The 10,718-nt window shown below is 49.6% G+C and overlaps 1 protein-coding gene across 1 annotated transcript in view; it reads right to left on the reverse strand.

Moving 5' to 3' along the window:
- The window catches only part of dag1 (dystroglycan 1), a 30,922-nt gene extending 20,683 nt beyond the window's left edge, over window positions 1–10,239 (reverse strand). The window contains exon 1 of the mRNA XM_084705723.1: window positions 9,721–10,239. The gene's annotated coding sequence lies outside the window, so the exon portion shown is untranslated. The remainder of the gene's footprint in view (window positions 1–9,720) is intronic.
- Between the last annotated feature and the right edge of the window lie 479 nt (window positions 10,240–10,718).

Here is a 10,718-nt window from a genome sequence, read left to right on the forward strand (position 1 = left end):
CTTAACACATTCTGTCTGAATCCCTCTACTGGTCTCTCACTACTCTCATCCCTCTCTCCCTCTCTCCCTACCCTCCCTATGGCCCTCTCTTCTTCATTCCCATACTCTCTCTATCTTACTCTTTCATTTTCACATTCCGTCGCTCTCTCTCTCTCCCTTTCTCCCTTTCTGTCTCTCTCTCTCTATCTCCCTCTGTGTCTTTCTCTCTCTGTCTCTCTTTGTCTCTCTCTCTTCACACCTTGCAGAGCAGGGAGAGTGTACCGGCGGAGCCAAGGTCACAGTGAAGCCCCACCAGGAGTCCAGTGGTGACTGTGAGGCTGATGGGAGTGGATGGGATGGTTCTCTGATCCTGCCTGACCCGGCCTGGCCCTCGCTGTCTCTGGGACGGCCTGTTAGCTTGTCCTTGTTTTGGGGCACCAGGGGCCTCACTCAGGTAGTTTAGGTAAGGCTGGTAACTGGGGTTAGGTATGCAGCTGGCGCGGAGGAGAAATGTGTTTTTTACGTGAGCGAGAGAAAAGCCAGAACGACGGCATGACTTGTGTGTCAACAATGACAGATTGAACCTACCCAAAAATGAAACTGAAATGAACTGTCTTTGTCTGCGTACAACCTGTCTTGATGCTGCCTCAGTGGCCTTCTATGGACTTCAAACGCTCGCGATGGTTAGCAGAATTCCACTACACACAGTGTTAGCTGGGAGCGACCATAAACAGGCATCGCTACGCCGCCTCTTTAAAATCTAATAAGGATACAGCTGCAAGTGTGGGATCCCAGTGTTGTGGTTCCATGATGAGCACTCTGCCCGGCCCTCCACTGAGGTGCCATCCACACGCCACACAGTCAACAGCAGTGTTGATTATGTTTACGCTGCGGATGAGGAGGCACTGCCCTACTGTAGCTGACGGAAAGGAGGAGTGCTGCTGGACTCTCAGTGTGTCTGTAGGGGCGGGTGAGGGAGGGAGGGAGGGAGGGAGGGTAGGAGGGAGGGAGGGAGGGAGGGAGGGAGGGAGGGAGGGAGGGAGGGAGGGAGGGAGGGAGGGAGGGAGGGAGGGAGGGAGGGAGGGAGGGAGGGAGGGAGAGAGGGTAGGAGGGTAGGAGGGTAGGAGGGAGGGAGGGTAGGAGGGAGGGAGGGAGGGAACTGGTAGAGGGAAAGCAGACTTGGTTGAGCAGTTATTACGGAGCCCGAGAATCTGACTATCTCACATTCAAGTCACTGATCTGAAGAACTGAAAGAAGGGGGAGAGGGAGGAGCAGGGAAGGTGGAGGAGGGAGGGCGAAGGGGGGGGTAACGAGGGGAGGAAGCGCGGAGAGTGAGCTGGGGGAGAGATTTTGTGTGCTTGGAGCGAAGGAGGAGGGGGGAGGGAGAGGAGAGGAGGAGAGGGAGGCCGAGAGAGGGAGGGAGATGAGGAGAAGGAAAAAAAGGCGGAGGATGAGGAGGAGTAGAGGGAAAGGAGGAGGGGGAGATGAGGAGAGGGATAGAGAGGAGGTAGAGGAGGAGAGGGAGATGAGGAGGGGGGAGAGAGAGAGGAGGTAGAATAGGAAAAAGGGAGGGTGTTGCTGGCTAATCTGCAGGCGCAGGAGAGAAAGCAGGCAGAGGGAAGACAATGGTGCTGAACAGTGAAACGGACAGCCTGGGGAGAGATAGCCTTAGCCCTCTGCTCGCTCTCTCTCTCTTCTCTCTCCTCTCTCTCTCCACTCCATTCTCTCTTTTTATATTCTCAGAACCATCCGGAGCTGAAACTCCCACTCATGCATTTAAAACGGCAACATTTAGAGCAAGAAGAAGAAGGAGGAGGAGGAGGAGGGAGGGAGGCGGGGGAGGGTGCGTGCCGACTCCCTCCCTACACTGTTGTTCGCGAACAGAAGAAAACATCAGAAGGAGACAAAGAATGTAAGCTGAGAATCGCCTGGCTTTCATCACTCCATAAATCTCCCCTCTTTCAGACACAAACACACCTGGTTTGTTTAAACGGCTGGAGGCTTGGGGATAGGATGGAGGGTGCGGGGATGGATGGGGGGGGCCGGAGGGGTGAGGGAAAGGGAGATTGGTGGGAGGGCAGGTGGATGGAAGGGTGGATGGGTGGGTGAGGGGGTGGGGGAAGGGTGAGAGATGGGTGGGGGGAGATGGCTTGAGGGGATGGGAGGATGGTAGGGTGGATGGATGGATGGATGGGGGATAGATGGAGGGATGGTGGGGGTGGAGGGTGAGGGTGGGGCAGGGCAGGGCAGATTATGACGGAGGACAGACCTGCCTTCTCAGATAACCCACCTGGTGTCTCACTGCTCTGATAACTGAACACACACACACACACACACCACACACTGTCAAGACTCCTCCGAGAAATCTCTCTCTAGACACACACACACACACACCAAAAACATACGTCACCTCACACATTCTCAAACTAACCTGAGATCTGAGGTCTCTCCGGGCAGTTAGCATGACCGCTATCATATATAGAACACACTGTGGAAATGCTCTTTATACTCAGAACAGAACATCGATACAAACAGTAACACACCCCGCATGAAAACATGTCTGTATCAGTGTTTAACTAACACACAGTGCAGCCTGTGTGTTATGGCTTCTGGAGTCTTCCATGTGGAGCTGGATCAGAGTTACCTAGGAGATTAGCCTGGAATTCCCTGCGTGCCCTCAACCTTTCCACTTTGAAACCCTGAGCAATGTAAACACTGGTAAGCCCACCTTCCCCCTAGCTAGCCCTAACCCAGGCTAGAGTAGTAATGTCTGGAGGTGCTACGCTAACGCGTCGATAAGAGTCGGTTTTCCCGTTTTTGTCATAAATAATGTAGTTATTTAGCTTTTATCTAGGGCAACGTACCGTGGGGATAAGGGGGATTTGAACCTGTGATTTCTTGATATGCCGTCAGACACTTAGGCCCACAATGCATTGCGCTACAGTTGTCTCTTTATGAAGACTTACTGAAGAACTGTCTCATAGCATGTGAGGAATACATCTGCTTCTCTATAAACATCCTTGGCCGGTTACCAGCAAGGCACTAAAACAGGTAGTAGTAATGGTTACTTTTTTGGTCTTTTTAAACATGAGTATCTGTACTTCTACTTGACTGAAGGATGTGTGTAGTTTTGCCATCTGTGGTTGTGACACACCTGGTTTCATGACTAGGTCGGCCAAAAAGGTCTTGTCCACTAAATCCTGATGCTGGTTATCCTGTGATGCAAAACATCTCCTATGAACACATACCTCTGACTCCTACACCTCCTCCTCTCTCCTCTTATACTTTCTCCCCCTCTCTCCTCCTACACCTTCTCCTCCTTTCTCCTCCTACACCTTCTCCTCCTTTCTCCTTCTACACCTTCTCCTCCTTTCTCCTCCTACACTTTCTCCTCCTTTCTCCTCCTACACCTTCTCCTCCTACACCTTCTCCTCCTTTCTCCTCCTACACCTTCTCCTCCTTTCTCCTCCTTTCTCCTCTTACACTTTCTCCTCCTTTCTCCTCCTTTCTCCTCCTTTCTCCTCCTTTCTCCTCCTTTCTCCTCCTACACCTTCTCCTCCTTTCTCCTCCTTTCTCCTCCTACACCTTCTCCTCCTTTCTCCTCCTTTCTCCTCCTACACCTTCTCCTCCTTTCTCCTCCTACACTTTCTCCTCCTTTCTCCTCCTACACCTTCTCCTCCTTTCTCCTCCTTTCTCCTCCTACACCTTCTCCTCCTTTCTCCTCCTTTACCTTCTCCTCCTTTCTCCTCCTACACCTTCTCCTCCTTTCTCCTCCTACACCTTCTCCTCCTTTCTCCTCCTACACCTTCTCCTCCTTTCTCCTCCTACACCTTCTCCTCCTTTCTCCTCCTACACCTTCTCCTCCTTTCTCCTCCTACACCTTCTCCTCCTTTCTCCTCCTACACCTTCTCCTCCTTTCTCCTCCTACACCTTCTCCTCCTTTCTCCTCCTACACCTTCTCCTCCTTTCTCCTCCTACACCTTCTCCTCCTTTCTCCTCCTACACTTTCTCCTCCTTTCTCCTCCTACACCTTCTCCTCCTTTCTCCTCCTTTCTCCTCCTACACCTTCTCCTCCTTTCTCCTCCTTTCTCCTCCTACACCTTCTCCTCCTTTCTCCTCCTACACCTTCTCCTCCTTTCTCCTCCTACACCTTCTCCTCCTTTCTCCTCCTACACCTTCTCCTCCTTTCTCCTCCTACACCTTCTCCTCCTTTCTCCTCCTACACCTTCTCCTCCTTTCTCCTCCTACACCTTCTCCTCCTTTCTCCTCCTACACCTTCTACTCCTCCTACTGTTTTCTTTCTCTTTCATTTTTTTCCTTCTGTTTTATCGCTTCCGATGTGCTCAGGGTCAACTGCACTGAAGAGAGCCCTGGCATTGCCCCAGGCTCACACACACACACACACACACACACACACACACACACGGGTGCAACGATACACACACACACACGGGCGCAAAGACACACACGAACAGACATAAAACACGCACACAGACAAAAAAAAACACCCCTGCTCACTCACACCTTAACCTTCACCTGGGTTTCAGAGATCCATGACTCATCAATGCTAACAGATACTAGCATGTGTGTGTGTGTATGTGTGTGTGTGAGTGTGTGTGTGTCAGTTGAGTGAGGAGTGGGCCTGAAGGCCTCTCTTACCTTATTGTCAGCAGCCCTTTCAAGTGAGAAAAATGGCGCATGCTGTGTCAACATTCTCGCCTTGTAAAATGTGAAAAAAATAAAGCCTAAATTTAAAAGCTGTTTGTCAGTGTGAATGCAAGTGTGTGAACTGACGTGTGTGCTTGTGTGTGTTTGTTTGTCTCTGTGTGCATGTGTGTGTGTGTCCATGTTTGTGCATGTGCTTGTGTGTGTATGTGTGAGAACAGGAGTGCATGTTTTTTGTCTGCGTTTGCATGTGTGTGTGTGCACAGGAGTGCACAATTGTGTGTGTGTTTGCGTACAGGAGTGCACATTTGTGTGTGTGTGTATTTACGTGTGTATTTGCAGGGCATCTAGAGGATCCATGCCAGAAACAATGTCATCCATTCACCTCCCAGCTGAGAGAAGCTGAGGCCAGTGTGAAAACAGACAGAGTTGTTTAACTGTGAGAAGTAGCACAGCCACGCTCTACGACCTCCCCCGCCCACCCTCCTTCCCTCCCTCCACGCCTTCCGCCCTCAACCTCCCCCCCCACCCTCCCTCCACGCCCTCCCCCCTCAACCTCCCCCCAACCCTCCCTCCATGCTTTCCCCCTCAAGCTCAAGCTCCCCCCACCCTAAACCTCGCCCCACCCTCCCCAGCCCTCCCCCTCGACCTCAACCCCCTCCACGCCTTTTCCCCTCAATCTACCCCCGCGCCCTCCATCTTCCTTACCATCCCTATTTACACACCTATGTCTTTGAACCCAACATGCCAGCTGGATGCTGGAGCTGTTTGTCCGTACCAAACAGAGTCCTCAAGCAATTTCAACATCTACCGGTGAAGGGCACTTCTGGTATTCGCAAATACTTGAGGGTGGATACGATGTAACATTTGTGACTACACTGAGAGAAATGAACATGGCCTGCTTTCAAATTCCTTTCATGTCTTTGATCTCTCTATCTGGCCCCTGTGTATTGCCTGTGGAGTTGAGGTACGCCCAGCTAGCTAGCCTAATGGCTACATTTGGCTCCGTGTCGCGGTGGCTAACAACCTAAAACGCGCCATCTAATAAAACTGTCCAGTCGGTGATGGCGGGCTAATGTTCCGTGTCTAATCACGGTAACTCCCCCACTCTCCACGCCTCTCTGGCTTTCATGTTCCCCGACAGGAAGGGCCAAGGCGACCTCGCTACGGACGCCTAGTCAAGGGGCGTGAAAGTGCTGCACGGAGGGATGTAAGGTCCACTGGTTGGGCTAACTTCCCTAGCGTTCGTGCCAAACATTAGCCCAGTTCATGCCGTGTTTGTTTGTGTAGTGTGGCTGTGGTTTGATTTGTCTCACTGAGAAGAAGCTTACACATAAGCCTCGGACAATCCAGCAGGGAGGAAAATCAAGCGTCAATTACTCTCAACTGATTTTTTTTTTTTTTTTTTTTTACATTTAAACATATTGGATTGAACTTAGGCCTACTCTCCCTTTTTCTCAAATTGATCCAGGTCTGGAATGGGGTGAAAACCTCCGGATCCATACCCAAGCATTGAGCAAAAACCCTCAAACCTCATGTTTAGCTTCACTCTTTGTTCTACGCCAGAACACTGAAGACCACCATGGAAAACGAGACAGTAAGCAATCCGGTACTGCCCAATCAGCCTTAACTGTCAGCGGGTTGACGGCCCTTGGAGTATTAAAACATCCTTAAAGGTCTCGCAAGGAGCTCAACCTAAGATATTAATGGTGTTGCAATTACCATCCTCCACCAACAGCATCCCACAGGAGCCCCAGGGATCAATCCCAGTTCCAGCCATGATCTCCTCCACAGTGTTAGTTAAGCGGGAGCTCCAGGGCTTCGCTCTGCTGAGGGCAGACTCATCTATAGCCAGAATTATGGTATCAGAGGAGCTAATAATCACAGAGGATTACCCTGAGTCATAAACCACACAATCAATGTGCTGCCACGGCCCGGGAACAGCTACATAAGAGAGCCAGACGCCTCCCCGGGCCTCAACCAACAGCCTTCCGCTTCCACCGTCGTTTCAGTCTTCCAGGCGTGTATGTCTCAACAAACATCTCATAATGATACGTGAGTCATGGAGGTAAGCGGGAGAGCGCTATTGCTGGGCTACCTTCAACAAGCACTCTTAGATGCCCTTGTTAAGAGAGGGAGAGAGAGAGGGTGGAGGGAGGGAGAGTGTGTAGAGAGAGAGGGAGTGAGTGAGGAGGGTGTAGAGAGAGAGAGAGAGAGAGAGAGAGAGAGAGAGAGAGAGAGAGAGAGAGAGAGAGAGAAGGGAGGGAGGGTGTGTAGAGAGAGAGGGAGTGAGTGAGGAGGGTGTAGAGAGAGAGAGAGAGAGAGAGGGTGAAGGGAGGGAGGGTGTGTAGAGAGAGAGGGAGTGAGGAGAGTGCAGAGAGAGGGAGTGAGTGAGGAGGGTGTAGAGAGAGAGAGAGAGAGAGAGAGAGAGAGAGAGAGAGAGAGAGAGAGAGTGAGTGAGGAGGGTGTAGAGAGAGAGGGAGTGATGAGGAGGGTGTAGAGAGAGAGGGAGTGAGTGAGGAGGGTGTAGAGAGAGAGTGAGTGAGTGAGTGAGTGAGAAGGGTGTAGAGAGAGAGGGAGGGAGTGAGGAGGGTAAAGAGAGTCACCAGTTACCAGGAGAAGCTCTACAGCTTATTTTCCACTCGAGGGGAAAGTTCCAGTGGAGCAGAGGAGTGTAAACTGCAGATGTAAACCACACTGTAGAACGCATCTTCCACATAACATGGCACACACGTACAGTGAAATACCACAGAGAACGATTGTAACAACCATCCCCAATCCCCACTGTGGAACACCTCACTGCCATGGCTGTTCTACACAGATTAAACACTCAGCTCGTCCTCCCTCTCCCTCTCCCTCTGAGACCCCTCCTGCTTCCTACCTCCTCTCCCCCCTCCCCCCCCCTCCCTCCCTCCCCCCAGCCAGGGGAAAAGACAACCCCTGGTTATTTACTCACGGTGGAGTGGAAATCTAGGTTAGGCTGCGGCAGCTAAGGTGTGAACTGCTCCACAGAGCTGTGTTGCAGCACAGCGAGCAAGGAGCCTACAGGCGGAGCACAGAGAACTCACACACACACCAAGATAAACAAGCCTTACCTAAGTAGGAGGGGAGGGCGGAGAGAGGAGAGGAGGGGATGGGGGGGGGGGTGGAGAGAGGGAGGGAGGGAAAGAGGAATGAAGTGGGTGGTTGTTTAGAGAGCATGTCTCGCCTCGCTGGTCACCTGAAGAGCCCGGGTCTAACCTGGACGATATGTGACGCCCTGTAAGCTGACCTCCCATGACAGGACACACATCCTCTCTGGCCCAACATGCTCATGGGATGGGCTAGCCCACGACAATGTGGAGAGCTGAACACTGGGGAACTGGAAGGCACTGGATGATCTTCCTTGTGTCGTAATAAGAAACACCATGAGCCGTCTTCAAACTGATCTTATCTTGTGATGTGTTATTGTGGAAGAGTTAGGCTACTGGTGGTAGACTAGATAGATGGTGAAGACATGGTGTTGACATGAGGTGAGATAGTGCTCCCACAGCTTCAACATTAGTGACCTTTCATATTAACCTTAGACTGCTAGTGTGTTGTTTTGTGTGAAAATTATAAGCAAAAAGAGACTTTGGATAAGTTTATCTTTCCAAACTCTGTAATGTAACTTGATCTATATAGGAGATTGATAGGCATACCGTAGCAGATATTAATTGTCCATTTGTCGAAAAATACACAGATTTTGACAACATTTTCATTGTATTCCTGAGAAGACATCGCAATCCTCTGACTGGTCTTTTGAACAAATCACAAGGACGACTTCATTGTAAGTCCGTCCTCCACAACGAGAGAGCTTTCTGAGCTCGCTCAATGAAGACATGCTCAACTGAAAGCTTTAAAACGTATCCATGGAGAACGGGGCGTGAGTGGAATATTAAAGAAACCCGTTCACCGTTAACGTTACACGGCCCATTACAAATAATCTATTTTCTTCAGGGAACATAGGCCGCTAGCTTCTGGCTGGAATGCCACTCGGCTACGTTGCGGCACAACATTATAAAGGATCAGTGATGCAAGTAATCCGATGAATCCTCTCTCATTTCGTTTTGGTACAAAGTCTCCAAGTTGGACCCTCGCGGCCCCAAGGCGTCTGCGCGCAAGGCACTGGAGAAGGCGCGTGAGTGTACGCGAGCACACACACACACACATTCCAAAACCCAAAACACGTCAAAGAAATCATGAGTAGGTGTCAGGACGAAAGGTGAATGCTTTGACATTTGATCTAAATGCACTTCAATAAAAGACGATTTATAGTTACAATTGGGTTGCATGAGGCTAACAAACAAATTAGTAGCCTAATATTACTCGAATCCAGCAGGCCCCATAGCTAAACACATGTGTTTAAAATGTATTTTTTTTATATAGAAACACACACTGTTTGAACAAGTTCAAGAAATCTTCTCGTCTAATTAGCCTACAAATTAAGCAGAATTTGCATGTTGTTGTTCGAAGTGTCTTTTTTGAACGGTTCTCCCCGCTTATATTTTTTTAATGCACCTGTTAGGCAAAGTCAGGAAAGGCCAGCGAGCTACTGGTTTACAGCAGCTGTCAAAGCGAACCAGTGCTCGTCGGTCCGATGGGTCTGCATCGGTAGCTGGCTACTACAACGAGTGCCCTTTCTTTGCCAAAGAGAGCTGCTTGTGAGCTCGGAGCCAAGGTTGAGTCTGAGTCTGCCCCGTCCATACAAGGATATGCCAAGTTTGCTATGCTACCGTAATAGCACGACTCGGATAATTACAATGGCACACACTCACCCGGTGCCTTAAATCAAACCCACATAATTTCCTCAGCAATAGACGTGTGAAACCTCGGTTATATTGCTGACTTTGAGTAAGCAATCCCTTACTCGTTATTTGTATCCGTTTCGAGGAGATAAAGAATTCAAGCTCTCCTTGAATTCTCTCTCTATTCAGAAATGGAACACTTTCACTGACAGAAGCAGCAGACTCGACCAGTAGATCCAAGAAACATTTATGCCACATAGACACGACCACAGATTCACAAGATCGAAAGATGTATGAATAAGAAACTGACCGTTTCAGCTGCTTTAAATCCGTAAAGTCTGTCCCTTCAAATCCTCTTCCCTTGAGAGAAAATAGACACCAACGGCCTCGCTGTCGTCCGAAGCGACCCTTCTTTGGACAGCCAAAGGCAGACAACGGTGTCAGGTCTCCGTCTCGTCTCCTCTGGGTCTGGCTCTGATTTGCTGTCTGTCTTCGAATGCCCGAAGTTGAAGCGTCCGTCCTCTACCGCTTTGCGTATCGATGTCCTCAAAATACTAAAATAGCAATGGATAAAAATCCTTGTGTTTTCTATTATATGAGATTGGAGATCAAGTTAACAGAAAAGAAAAAAGAAAAAGTAAAGGCCACAGAGCCGAGGGAAATCACATAACGGATTCGGTGGCAGATTAACCGAACGCTTTGGAACCCGGACTAAAAACTAATACGAATTACGGCAGCTACACCCATTTAAACAGCGAGCTGTCTGTGCGGACCTCTCCCTTACTCCTAGCTCCACAACAAATGTCTGCCTCGGTCCTTGAAGAACGAATTCCCCTGCTCTACAGAGCGAGGGAGAGGCGGTGTCAGGAATTCTCTGAATCACTCCACCCCCTCGCGCCTCGAGACTCCACCTAGCAATCACTCTCTCTCTCGCTCTCTCTCTCTCATTGATAATATTCTAAGTGGTAAATAAATAGATCAATTGGGTTCACACCTAAGCAACACAATAACACAGCACTTTAACATTAACACCATATGCACTGCCCACCATGTGGGGTGATATTAATGCTTCACTTGTTTATCGTGGAATGTGACAGACAATAGTGTAGTGCCGAGATGTTTATCAATTCTAGTCTACATGCAGTTAATACATAAAAGCCGTAGTGTTTTACAAGTAAGGTTGATGTAGGCTATGATAGGATTCCAAAATAGTCTCATCTACATCCTCACAAGATTATTTTAATATTAAACTACAGGCAGAGGAGGGAGGGAGGAAAGAAGTGAGAGCAAGGGAAAGAGTAAACATTA

This window comes from Hypomesus nipponensis, chromosome 9 (genome assembly GCF_054491055.1).
Source record: "Hypomesus nipponensis isolate SF chromosome 9, ASM5449105v1, whole genome shotgun sequence".
NCBI lineage: Eukaryota > Metazoa > Chordata > Actinopteri > Osmeriformes > Osmeridae > Hypomesus > Hypomesus nipponensis.